Here is a 13,112-nt window from a genome sequence, read left to right as displayed (position 1 = left end):
GTCATGGTGAAGAAGATAGGGGAGATCAAACCACTCCCGGACCCTTGGTTTTTTTGTAATGATGTTATTAGTTGAGTCGAGAATGTTCTTGAACGAACCTGCCATGCTAGACGAGGTGATGACGTCGCACCGATCAATGAGTTCCTCCACCACGTCATCTTTCAGATCGGGGCAAGAATAACGGGGTCGTTCGGCCTGTTCCCTCCATGGAAAAGACGATCAAACAATGGCAGAAAGAACGGTGAAGGCAAATGGAGGAGGGAGGAAGAGCGTGCGACAGCAGTTCCAAATCGAGAGGGAAAGGCGAAGAGGCGGTGGATGGTTGCCAGGGTACACGAAGAGGCACCCCGGCCTTTATTTTTAATGGCGTGCCGTTCAGTTTTGAAGCACGACTAACTGGTACTGTATGCAGAGAAAATATAAACTACTCTACCACTACTCCACCTCTAGTACTAGTATCAAAAAATATATATAGGCTAGAGCTTTAGAGCTTTGTTGCTAAGGGCTGCCCACTTGCTTCTCAACCAATCACCCTCTTTCCAGATCTAAAAAGACGGCCTCTCTCTCCCTCCTCACCGTGATCTTAGATCCGCCGGGGAAGAAAAGGACGTACAGCGTTGACGCACTCGTCGTCGGCGAGCGAGGTCACGCACTGCGACAAGGTCGTCCTCTCAGACATAGCACCCGCGCGGGATGGCCGCCGTCCCCAAGCTCGCTGCCGTAGTGTGTGCGGAGGACGACAACCAAGAGCGAAGCCACTTCCCGCCGACTCTCAGGTATGCTACCTCTTTTCGAACCATACCCTTGTTCTATTGCCCCATCTGCCATGTCGCTGCATGTGGATATGTTTCCACTCCACCATCTTCCCAATTTGCTATCCTTTGCTCTGCTGGTCATGCAGACGAAAACCTTAATTTGCACTATTAAAGGAAACCCTACTTCATGTAGACTAATCCATGTCTGGGTTGAATAAGGAAAGGAAGGGAGAATGTACTGTCCAAGAGACTAGGCATCTAACCCGGATCTAGGTTGAAAAGGGGAAAATCAGTAGCTAAGGAACAAGTCTCGTGTCTCTTGGTTGAAAAAGGGTAGAAAGGCATGACAACACAATAGAGAATGACTAGGTCGATCGGTTTGTTGTCCTCACATAGGAATAAGGTGGCTAAAGAGAACAAAAATGGGATGTAATCCACATATGCTACCTGGAAATTTGTTGCTCTGGGCAACCATACCTCCCTCACCACTCTATGTGTCCGTGGAGGTACATCGTACTGGTGCGCCCACTGTCCGAATAGGCCTCCCATGCTCTTATTGCCACGTTTTTGCTGTTAGTATAACGCCAGCGGTCAAGTCAAGCAATGCTACTACTAAAGTGAAGCCACATAACTAATGCCGCACGCAGTCTAATGCCACCTATAAATTTAAGCAATGCCATTTAATGTCACTGGATTATTTCAGGGTTAGCTGTTGATTGTGGATCTATTAAAGAATTTTCAGCTAAGGCATTCTAATGTTGTGGCATAGCCAGTATACCAACGATGAAACTTGTTACTACCTTTAGATTTTTGCACTGTTAATGCTTATAGATTACATACCTAACTTTCATGAGATAAGTCAATTTTTTTGTATAGTGTCACCAAAATGTGAAGGCGCTGATGTCATTTTATTTTGGTTAAACTGCACAAAAAATTATGAAGACAAGAGGAAAGGTCAAGAGTGGGCACCTCCTCCTCCGGTTGTTCTCTTGATTCGTTCGATCAAGTTTTTATGTTTGATCGATTATCAAAATTGGGATAGGAATTTTTATGTCCCCTCGAGTTCGAAATGATATTTACCCTGAAGGTACATGGTTTGCAATTTTTTATACTGTCATTAGTAAATAATGCTAGTTACCTTCAGACTTTTGTATTTGGTTTAATGCTCTTGCACAGCTAGTATACCAATGCTGAAACTTGTTACCTTTACATTTTGTATTGTTAATTCTTATAGAAATCTTCCAGTGCTAGAGCTTATGAAAATCTGTTCAGTAAAACCATTGTACTGTACCCTTTAATAAAATAAGTATTCGACTGTTGGACTAGCCACTGGATTAGTGTATATTTGTACTATTCGAATGGTGTTACATTAGCGTATGGACATATATAAAGTTTGGCAAGCTTTCCCAGATATGTGCTCAAGAAAACTACTATCTGTTTTTCTAAATAATAGACGTTTGGGTACTTTAAATTGAACTGCGAAAACGTCTTATATTAAGGAACAGAGGGTGTAGAGTTCACTCAAATTATCCCGGTAAATCTAGTCACACCTTTGTTAAAATTAATGTTCATTATGTTATCGGAGGAGGTCTGTATGTTTGTTTCTAATGCCTATCGACTACATACCTCACATCATGATGTAACCTCACATCATGATGTAATGTTAAGTCATTTCCTTTTGTACAATGTCACTGAATTGTCAAGGCGATGATGGCATTTTATTTTAGTTGAACTGCACAAAATATGCTTAAAAGAAGAGGAAAGGTCAGGAATGGTTCAATTTTTTAGAAAAAACTATGTATGCCTTCCTGACATCAGCCGCTGTTTCCTTATTTATTCCTTCAAACAGGTGGTTAGAAATAGTCTTGCTACCTTTTCCCATTAAGAAATTGGAATGCTTATATTTGTGAGTCTATGCTTCAACTAGTGCCACTTTTATAGTAATCACACTTTCAATATCTATGCAAACAGGGATGCTCGATTTTAGTGGAGCTGCACAAAAAGTCCAAATGGTTCAACATTAGGAGCATGTTTTCTTCCAAACCTTTATATCCAATTGGTGGCACTATGAGTTGGTCATTACGAAGGTACATGGTTTGCTCCTATCTTGCTACTCTTTTTGCACTGTCATTAGATAGTAACATTAGTGATTTGCATGTGAATTTATTGGCAGGGTGGACCTACATTGGAGGTGCGGGACATGATTCAATGATTGGATGCTCAATTTCGGTTGTATTGATTTCACCTCTTCCATCACTGCGAACATGGATATCCTTGGTCTGATGAAGAATAGGCGCTATATTTCTACTCTGAACCAGCAAATCAATTCAGTATGAAATTGTCCAGGGCAAGACATGACAGTATCAAATTGTCCAGTGCAAAACATGACACATTCTAAGCGGAAGAGACGTGTTTAAACCGAAATACAAGGTGGGGTATATGTTTACTAGCTGGTTGATATTTGCGTAGACAGATGTCTGCCTGAACAAACAAAGTGACCGCAATTTTGGGGGAAATGCACAAAAGAATAGTATAGTCACTGCATGTAGTGCCATTTGAAAATAGACACAGAAAGACTAGATAGTCATTTCATGGACTGCACAAAAGTAGTACTATACTATTTATTGGCCAACACTAGGTGTGTTGGGCATGTAACTATTGAGTATAACCCGCCCAGGAGGGGCCGGGTTATGCTCATGGCGGTTTATCAAAAACAAAGCCCATGAAGATCCTGAAGATGGCGGTTCATAATGCAGACTCATTGAGGGCCTGAAGCCCAAAGGCGACATAAGGCCCAACAAGTGTAAACCGCCATATAAGTATAACTTGTATTATAAGGCATGTATAGTTAGTCACCGAGCCGGACACGTTGTTTATGAGCCGGCCGGGACTCCGCAAACCGCTGGGCATCAACCTGTGTATATAAAGGGACGACTCGGCGGCGACTTAGGGCAGGAAACAACAGATCGAAAACTAGGACAAGTGTATTTGCTCCATAGTAATCGAGAGATAATCAATACCACCTCAAACTGGATTAGGCCTTTACCTTCACCGCAAGGGGCCGAACCAGTATAAACTCCTTGTGTCCTTTGTCCCGTTTAACCCCTTTAAGCTAACCCGGTGCGATGGCTCCACGACTAAGTCCTTCTGCTAGGACATCCGACGTGACTATTCCACGACAGATGGCACCCACCATGGGGCCAGCGCACGGTGGTTTCGAGTTCTTAAAGGGCAACTTCAAAGGGATCAAGGGATACGCTATGGGCCGGATGACCAAGAGTCATCGCGGCAAGCTCTACATCGACGATGCAGGCTGGGGCCCCGAGGCCGGCTCAATCGAGTACGGGTACTGGGCCCCCTTCGGCGGAATTCATGTTTTCATCGGCAAGATCGGCGAGCCGGGCCTTGAGCTGGACATCTGGACTGACATCATCGAGACGGCTCAGCGTACGTCACCCGCCCGAGTTCAGCCCGCCGTGAAACGTGCCTTTGTGGCATTCATCCATGGGGCGGAATCTGAGGATAGATCTGTGTCTGGTGGTGAGACGGTCATCTATTCTAATGGTGAGTCGTCCACTGGTGAAACCGAGTCGCTGTATCAACTGCAGGATGGCCGACTTGGGGGCTATTCTGATGGCGACAGTATCCCAGAACACTATGAGCCGTCAAACAGTGTCGCGATCTTCATGGCCGGTACACAGCCAGTACAGAATTATACGACTACGGCAGCAAAGATCTGCGGGTCAGCAGCGGCGACGGCTGCTAGGGCAGGAGGACCTGTGCGCCCGCTGGCTCAGGTCTTAACCGACTTACTGGACAATCTGACAACATTGTTAAAAGCGGAGGTTAACCCGGCGGATCAAGTTCAGCATAATGCGGAGGTTGCAAAATTGCGTGACGAGATAGCACTGGCTAAGGAGGAGCTGAACGCGGAGAATGCCAGGATGGCCGCGGAGCGGGTTGCTTTAGATGCTCAGGCCCAGGGAATTCAATCACAGTCTTTCCAGCTCACGATGGATCAAAACGCTTCAAATGAAGTCATGAGGAGGAGGCATCAGACTCGTTTACCTCTGGTCTATGAGGCGAGAAACCTCTTCAATACGCCTGGTGCGGGGACCAGTAACCTGCCGGAGGTAAACCGGGTTGATGTACCTGGGGCCGGAGCGCCGGTTCAGCCGCGAACAACGGAGCCGCCCCGTCTTAATACTGCTCCGCCTCAGTATGTGCCGACACCGCCGGGTCATTATTCTAACCCTTTGGATAAGATGATCGCTGCGGCGACACGGCTGGCAGCTCTACCGGTTGAAGGTGAATCACCTGCAGCAATGGAAATACGACAAGTCGGAGAACTGCTCCAGACGGCTGTGGCTCAGCAGGCGGCTTATTCATACAGTCAGGATCGTATCCACTCCACGCCACGTCCAAGCAGAAGTTATAGCAGGCATATTGAAGAGCCAGCTATGTCAAGCAGTGGACGATACCGCAACCCGCCCCGTGGGCACGACCCGGTGCACGCTGGAGCTAATGCTCAGAATTTGGTGGATCAGGGTAGAGCGCGTCGGGAGGCTGAGCTGGCGGTTCAGTACATGGCTCGTCAATATTCTCCGGCTCATCTGACAACATCGATGGAGACATGCGTGACCTTCAGAACTTTGGGTGTGCCATGTCTACTGCCGGCTCTGCGTAATGAGCGTTTGCCCAAGGATCTCAAGGGTCCTCGCAAGGTGCCTAACTACACAGCTGATTTACCCCCTGAATCATGGGTTGAGAGTTATGAGATGGCCATGGAATTGCTGGATGTTAGCGATGCTGCATGTGCTAAGTATTTCACCATGATGTTGGATGGGACGGCCCGTACTTGGCTGAAAGGGCTGCCTGCCAACTCCATTAGGTCATGGGCCGAGTTAAAAGCCCGGTTTATTCAGAATTTTAAAGATACGTGCAAGCAGCCTATGTCAATTGTGGATATGGATGCCTGTGTCCAAGAAGAGGGCGAGTCAACAACCCATTAGGTGCGTCGGGTCTCAACTATCACTAGTAGCAAACTGGGCTTTGGTCACAGGGCAATATTCACATTAGTCCCTGTTCAGTCACGAACCGGGACTAATGTGAGCATTCGTCCCGGTTCGTGCGGCCAGGGACCTGCCGGGCCTCGTGGGGGCATTGGTCCCGGTTCGTCCGGCCCCTTTGGTCCCGGTTGGTGGGACAAACCGGGACCAAAGGGCCACACTCCTGGCCCACCACCCTTTAGTCCCGGTTCATACCACAACCCGGGACTAAAGGGCTGGTCCTAGTTGTGGCCAGTGTTTAGTCCCACCTCACCAAACGAAGGGCGCTCACACCAGTTTATAAGCCCTTCCCTCTCTGCCTTTTAAAGTGAAAATAGATGCCCTTATACAGGGAATTTGACCTAAATTCACAGTAAATTTCATAGAAATTTATTATGAATTTAGGATGAATTTTCTCTATAAGCGCATCTATTTTCATTTTTTATATTTATAAAATAAATAAACCTTAATAAAATAAATAAAACTAAATAAACCTTATAAAATAAAATAAACTATAGTAACTACAATAAATAAACCTTAATAAATTAAGTAAAAATAGCAGTACTAAAATAAATAAAAACAGCAGCAGTAAAATAAATAAAAATAAAATAATTAAAGTAAAATACATAAGTAATTAGAAATAAAATAAATAAGTTTTTTGTTGTAAGTAGAAACAAAACAAAACAAATAAAGCAAAAGAGAAAAAAAAATAGAGGAAAAAAATTATGCCACCTACTGGGCCACCACGGCCTGAATACGACTAGAAACCCATCCATGGGCCAGGATTCAGGCCCGCAGAAGGCCCAGTAGGCCCCACAGGCAAAGAGTGACAGAATAGGCCCGTAAGCCTGCATTTGAGAGGAGCTCGAAGTGGTCAGCGCAGCTGCGCTTATAAACCACTGTCGAAGCCTCTCGGCTAGCGAGGTGGGACTAAACATCCCACCGCACCGCGCCAGTTCCAGCACAAGGCCTTTGGTCCCGGTTGGTGCCACCAACCGGGACTAAAGGGGGCATTGGTCCCGGTTCGTGGCACCAACCGGGACCAAAGGCCTTTAGTCCCGGTTGGTGCCACGAACCGGGACCAATGAGTTCCCTATATATACCCCATCGCCACAGCAGAGCACTCCAGAGTGCTCTGTTGTTTCTGGCCAGCGAGGGGAGGGCATTTGGGTGCTCTAGCTGACCTCCTATGCACATGAGGTGTTCGATGAAATGTCTGAGACACACTAGTTAATCTTTGTCCTCTCGAAACTCGACCTCCGAGCTCCATTTTCCCCGAGATTTGTCTAGGTTTAGCGGTCCGTCACGTCCCGTCCCCGTCCTCACCGCCGTCGATCGCCCGCGCCGATCTCGTCGCCAGCACCACTGTGGTGAGCCTCTTGTTCTTATCTTCTTTCTGAAAGGAAAAAATTCTTACTTTAGATAGTTACTTGTCTAATTTTGTTACTTTTATTATTCCTTCTTATTACATAGTGCGATGGTTTTTGTATCCGCCCCCGTCGGCCCTCATCCTGTCTATGATTCGGATGTGGTATATATTATCTTTTTATAACTATTTGGTTCATTTATTGTTTATGACAAATATACCGACCAACGTGACATAGATTTTATTTATCTAGGAGGTGGTTGAACCGGAAATTCTAACCGACCCTATTGTCGAGAGGTTAAATTTAGTTGAAGAAGAAAACAATTATTTGAAGGAAAAAATAAAAAAATTGAGGAGGAGAAGATGATATTGGAGTTGCATGTTGCGGATGTCGTCGATGATCACAAGATCAAGATGGATGCAATGCGCTTAGAAAATATGCCATTCATACCGAGGCTTGGTATCATTATGCCGTTGGATCAATTGTTACCTTGGTTGCGATTATGATCGCATTTTTTTTCGCATTGAAATGTTTTACATAGTTTCAATGTATGGTTTAATTAATTAGATGCTTTGGAGAGCTATATATATGTTGTTAGATGAGAACTATGTATGTACTTTGGTTTTAATGTGATGATGAACTTCTATTAATTTGGTCACTTAATTATCTATTCATGATGTTCTGTAATGGTTTTTGACACACTTGATTATATATAATGCACGCAGATGAACCGGCAACGGATGTACCGTGACAGACACACCTCCGAGTACATTAAGGGCGTGCATGATTTTCTCAAAGTGGCTGAGGCAAACAAGCAGAATGGTTTTATGTGTTGTGCATGCCCTATATGTGGGAATACGAAGTCTTACTCTGACCGGAAAATCCTTCACACCCACCTGCTTTACAAGGGTTTCATGCCACACTATAATGTTTGGACGAGGCACGGAGAAATAGGGGTTATGATGGAAGACGACGAAGAAGAAGAGGATGATGACAACTATGTGCCCCCTGAATACGGTGATGCTGCAACGGGGGAAGCTGCTGAAGATCAAGAGGAACTAGACGATGTGCCCAATGATGCTGCAAGGGGGAAGCTGCTGAAGATCAAGAGGAACCAGTGCTCGATGATGATGATCTCCGCCGGGTCATAGTCGATGCAAGGACGCAATGCGAAAGTCAAAAGGAGAAGCTGAAGTTCGATCGCATGTTAGAGGATCACAAAAAAGGGTTGTACCCCAATTGCGAAGATGGCAACACAAAGCTCGGTACCGTACTGGAATTGCTGCAGTGGAAGGCAGAGAATGCTGTGCCTGACAAAGGATTTGAGAAGCTATTGAAAATATTGAACAAGAAGCTTCCAAAGGATAACGAATTGCCCGACAGTACATATGCAGCAAAGAAGGTCGTATGCCCTCTAGGATTGGAGGTGCAGAAGATACATGCATGCCCTAATGACTGCATCCTCTACCGGGGTGCGTACAAGGATCTGAATGCATGCCCGGTATGCGGTGCATTGAGGTATAAGATCAGACGAGATGACCCTGGTGATGTTGACGGCGAGCCCCCCAGGAAGAGGGTTCCTGCGAAGGTGATGTGGTATGCTCCTATAATACCATGGTTGAAACGTCTGTTCAGAAACGAAGAGCATGCCAAGTTGATGCGATGGCATGGTGAGGACCGTAAGAAAGACGGGAAGTTGAGAGCACTCGCTGACGGGTCGCAGTGGAGAAAAATCGGGAGAAAGTACTGGGCTGAGTTTGCACCTGGCCCGTGACTCTATGTATGTATAACCTTCCTCCTTGGATGTGCATGAAGCGGAAGTTCATTATGATGCCAGTTCTCATCCAAGGCCCTAAGCAACCCGGCAATGACATTGATGTGTACCTAAGGCCATTAGTTGAAGAACTTTTACAGCTGTGGAATGGAAACGGTGTACGTACGTGGGATGAGCACAAACAGGAGGAATTTAACCTGCACGCGTTGCTGTTTGTAACCATCAACGATTGGCCCGCTCTCAGTAACCTTTCAGGACAGAGAAACAAGGGATACCACACATGCACACACTTTTTAGATGACACTTAAAGTATATACCTGGACAAAAGCAGGAAGAATGTGTACCTGGGCCATCGTCAATTTCTTCCGACCAACCATCAATGTCGAAAGAAATTAACACTCATCTTTCTTCTTTTTTCTAGCCCTCCGGATCGAGCACAACTGTGGTAAAGAGACGAGGCCCGAAGAGAAAGTTGCGCTCGGATGAAAGGTTTGAGATCACAGCAATCGCGCGCGACGGCCAACCGATTGAACCCATCCGGACAAAGGATGCATTTGCTGCTCAGTGCGGGGTTCTAGTTAGGGACAAGATCCCGATCAGCATCCACCAATGGTATAAGCCTAAGAAGGAAGACCCTGAGGTGTCTTATGTCAATGATATGCAGAAAGATGATCTTTGGACTGAGTTGAAGGCAAATTTCACCCTACCGCCAGAGGAGGATCCGGAGAAGCTAGTTATAGAGCAATTAATCAAGTCTCATGCTCTTAAGAAGATGGCAGACCTATTCAGGAGGTGGAAGAATGAGCTGAAAACGTTTGTCGACAAAGAAGAGACACCAGAATTCATCGGCCGGTATGAGAAGATCAGAGATCACTGGCCCGCATTTGTGGCCCACAAGACATCAGAAAAGAGAAAGAAGATGTCAGCGACAAACAAGAAGAATGCTGCGAAGAAGAAGATTCACCATCGCACGGGGTCAGGTGGCTACCTCAAAGCCTGACCTAAGTGGGCCAAGGCTGAGAATGATCTGCTTGAAAAGGGATCGAACCACAAACAATGAACTGGACAGACCGTTGCCGGACTTGGTTCTTCGGGGTTGGCGGAACCTTGGACCCTGTATCAGGGAGGTGCGTTTGGACAAACGAGCTTTTGAGAATACCAGTCAAGAAGATTCAGCAATATATTGATGCAGCGCAGGAAGGGACGTTCGTTCCAGACAGAGAGAACGACGAGCTCACAATGGCCCTCGGGAATACTGAGCACCCTGGACGGACACGAGGCACGCTAGGCTCCATTCCGTGGAAGGCTGGTTTTCCGGACGCGGGCGGTTACAAAACCCAGGAGAGGAGGAAAAAGTGGAGCAGATCCAAATTCAGAAGCTGCACGAAAGGGTTCAAGCACTAGAGGAACGAGACGGCAATCGCATGCCGAAACTGCCCCCGAAGCTACACCGCCATCTCAGCGGATAAGCAGCGTGGCTTCCACCGAGCTGCTTCAGCTGGAGCATGTGGCTCCTGCTAGCTACCCCGTGGATGCTATCACGGAGTCTCAACATTGCCACCTTATGGCGGAATGGCAGAACTTCAAAGTCAAGGCGGCTCTTGGCTCTGTTTTACCTCCTGAACCCGGCGCAACCTACCACTGCCGGCCGATTCCAGAAGGATATGCTAGGGTGATGGTGGATGAAATAACGGAGGGATTTGAGGAGCTCCAGCTTGACCACCCTACCGGTGAAGGGGAGACTCGGCTGGGTTCTTCTCTGAAGACTCCATGCCTATGGCGGAAGGAGCTCATCAAGCTTCCGAACTGGACGGCTCCGGCGAGTAAGGGCACTCCGCCTCCTCCTCCGCCTCCTCCTCCGGCGAGTGATCAGGGCACTCAGCCTCCTTCTCCGGCGCGTGACGGCACTCCGCCTCCTTCTCCGCCAGCGCCGGCGCGCCAGAGCAGCCAGCCTCCTCCTTCTCCGCCTCGTCAGCAAGGGCGGAAGAGACCCGCCGCCGCTGCGGCTGCTCCGGCGCGTTGTAGTCCTTCTCCTCCGCCTCGTAAGCAAGTAAAGAAGACAGCCGCAGCCGCTCCGTCTGCTCTACCGGCATCTAGTAGTACAGCTGCCAGAGGCGGGAGGCAATACAGATTCGGTCCTTCTCTGAAGACTCCAGAGAAGTTACCATACGAGAGGACCGAGGAGGAGAACGTGAAGATCGTGCGAGCCGAAGTGAAGAACTTCTTTGAAGGGGTGAAAGCAAAGAAACCTCCGGAGGAGAAGGTAGATCTGGTGAAAGCAAAGCGCACTCTGGCTGCCCTGACAAAACCACCAAAGTCTCCGCCGAGAGGCAACTATGAGCGCATTCTTGCAAAGACATATGCCGAAGCGGAGCGGTCGGGAAGTACTGGCAGTGATAAAAGGTTAAAAGAACGACGAGCTGGGAAAAAAATTGCCCAGCTCGGCGAACAAGCGAACCAATCGTGCCCCCCGCTCAAGGTGTCAAAAGACATCGTCGCTAATGATCCGAGTACGGTGCCCGGTTATAGCAATCTTGGAGATTACCTGCCCGACGATGTACATTATGAAATCATGGAGGTGGACGAACACAAATACCATTACGGGAAGCTTCTCGTCAAAGATGAAAGATCTCTATCAACGATGATGCGAAGACTACATGATTGGTACATGAAAACCTGCAGAGAGTCTGATGGGACGAGTACTTTGATGCTGGGAGTTAAACCGGAGCATGACCTCGTTGGAATTGAACTGCTGAATGTTCCATTTGAGGATTTCTTCCAGTTTTACAATCAAAAGGCCCTCGATAAAACAACGATCACTTGCTACTGTCTGTAAGTAGTACTACTTCTGTCATTAAGTCTCTCTATATAGGTCAGCTCTTTCATTGCATGTATTTATAATTATCCTCGCTATATTATGCAGATTGAAGATCGCCGAATTGAAGAAAAGACAAATCGGTGATATTGGGTTCATTAACACAAATCTCATAGATGCATATACGGTTGAAAAACATCCCAAAGAAGCCGAGGCCAACTTGCTACAATCGTTGGTATTAAATCAAAACAAAGATATAATACTCTTTCCTTACAACTTCAAGTGAGTGTTACTGTCTTGTGCATATTCGGTTTCCCTTATTAGTCCAGGTTATGGTAATGTAATTGATGACTTATGCATGCATGCGCAGCTTCCACTATATTCTCCTAGAGATTAAGCTTGAGCAGGGAGTAGTAACCGTCTTAGACTCGAGACGAAAAGATCCCCAGGACTATGCGAACATGACTCAAATGCTCGAGAAGTAAGTTAAATCGATCATTATCCACCATATCAGCAACTTTGTTCATTTCCTGATATCAAGTAATTGTTTTCTTTGTCTGGTAGGGTTTGGAGAAAATTCACCACAAAAGCTCCGGGACTGCCGAAGAAGCTGCAATTTAAACACCCGAAAGTAAGTACTATAGTAGCATGTTCCGCGCATCTCCTAGTGATTCAAGCGCTAGTTTCATCAATACCATTTAGCATGCTTGCTTATCAGTTTGATTGACCTCTATTTCTTGTAAAGTGGTTGTGGCAGGAACCTGGGAATAATTACTGTGGATACTACGTTTGCGAGTCCATCCGCTACACGACCTGTGAGCCGGGCTACACTGAAGAACAATATGAAGTGCGTAAGCAATAATATTCACAATTTTATTTTATTACCATCATTTGTGTTGAGTTTCATTTATTCATATATATATGTATTGACCTCCTTCTTCAAATTAGATGTTTCGGAAGCGGGATGAACTCCTAGCAGAAGATCGTATGCGAGGAATTCAAGAGGAATTGGCGGCGTTCTTCCTTGACCACGTGATCGCTGAAAACGGAGAATACTATGTGGACCCTGTGTTCCTACAATTTAATTAGGAGATTGTATTGTAAGAGATAATTATTGTATATATGTAGCCGGTAGTGTCGGATAGATATACGAGAACTTGTTGTTCGACCAATATCTCGGAGAAGGAGAGGGTGGTCGATATCACTTCTCTCTGTATGCATATGTTCATGACGATCTTCTGTTTCCTTCATTTGATTACTAGCTAGCGTGTCTACTCCTCTCCATACGTATATAGTACGTAGTGTCGACCAAGCACGGAGATAAGAGAGGACACTTCTCTCTATTAATTAGCT

The sequence above is a fragment of the Triticum aestivum genome, chromosome 1D (genome assembly GCF_018294505.1).
Source record: "Triticum aestivum cultivar Chinese Spring chromosome 1D, IWGSC CS RefSeq v2.1, whole genome shotgun sequence".
NCBI lineage: Eukaryota > Viridiplantae > Streptophyta > Magnoliopsida > Poales > Poaceae > Triticum > Triticum aestivum.
The sequence above is the reverse complement of the archived record's forward strand: the minus strand, read 5'-3'. Positions refer to the sequence as shown.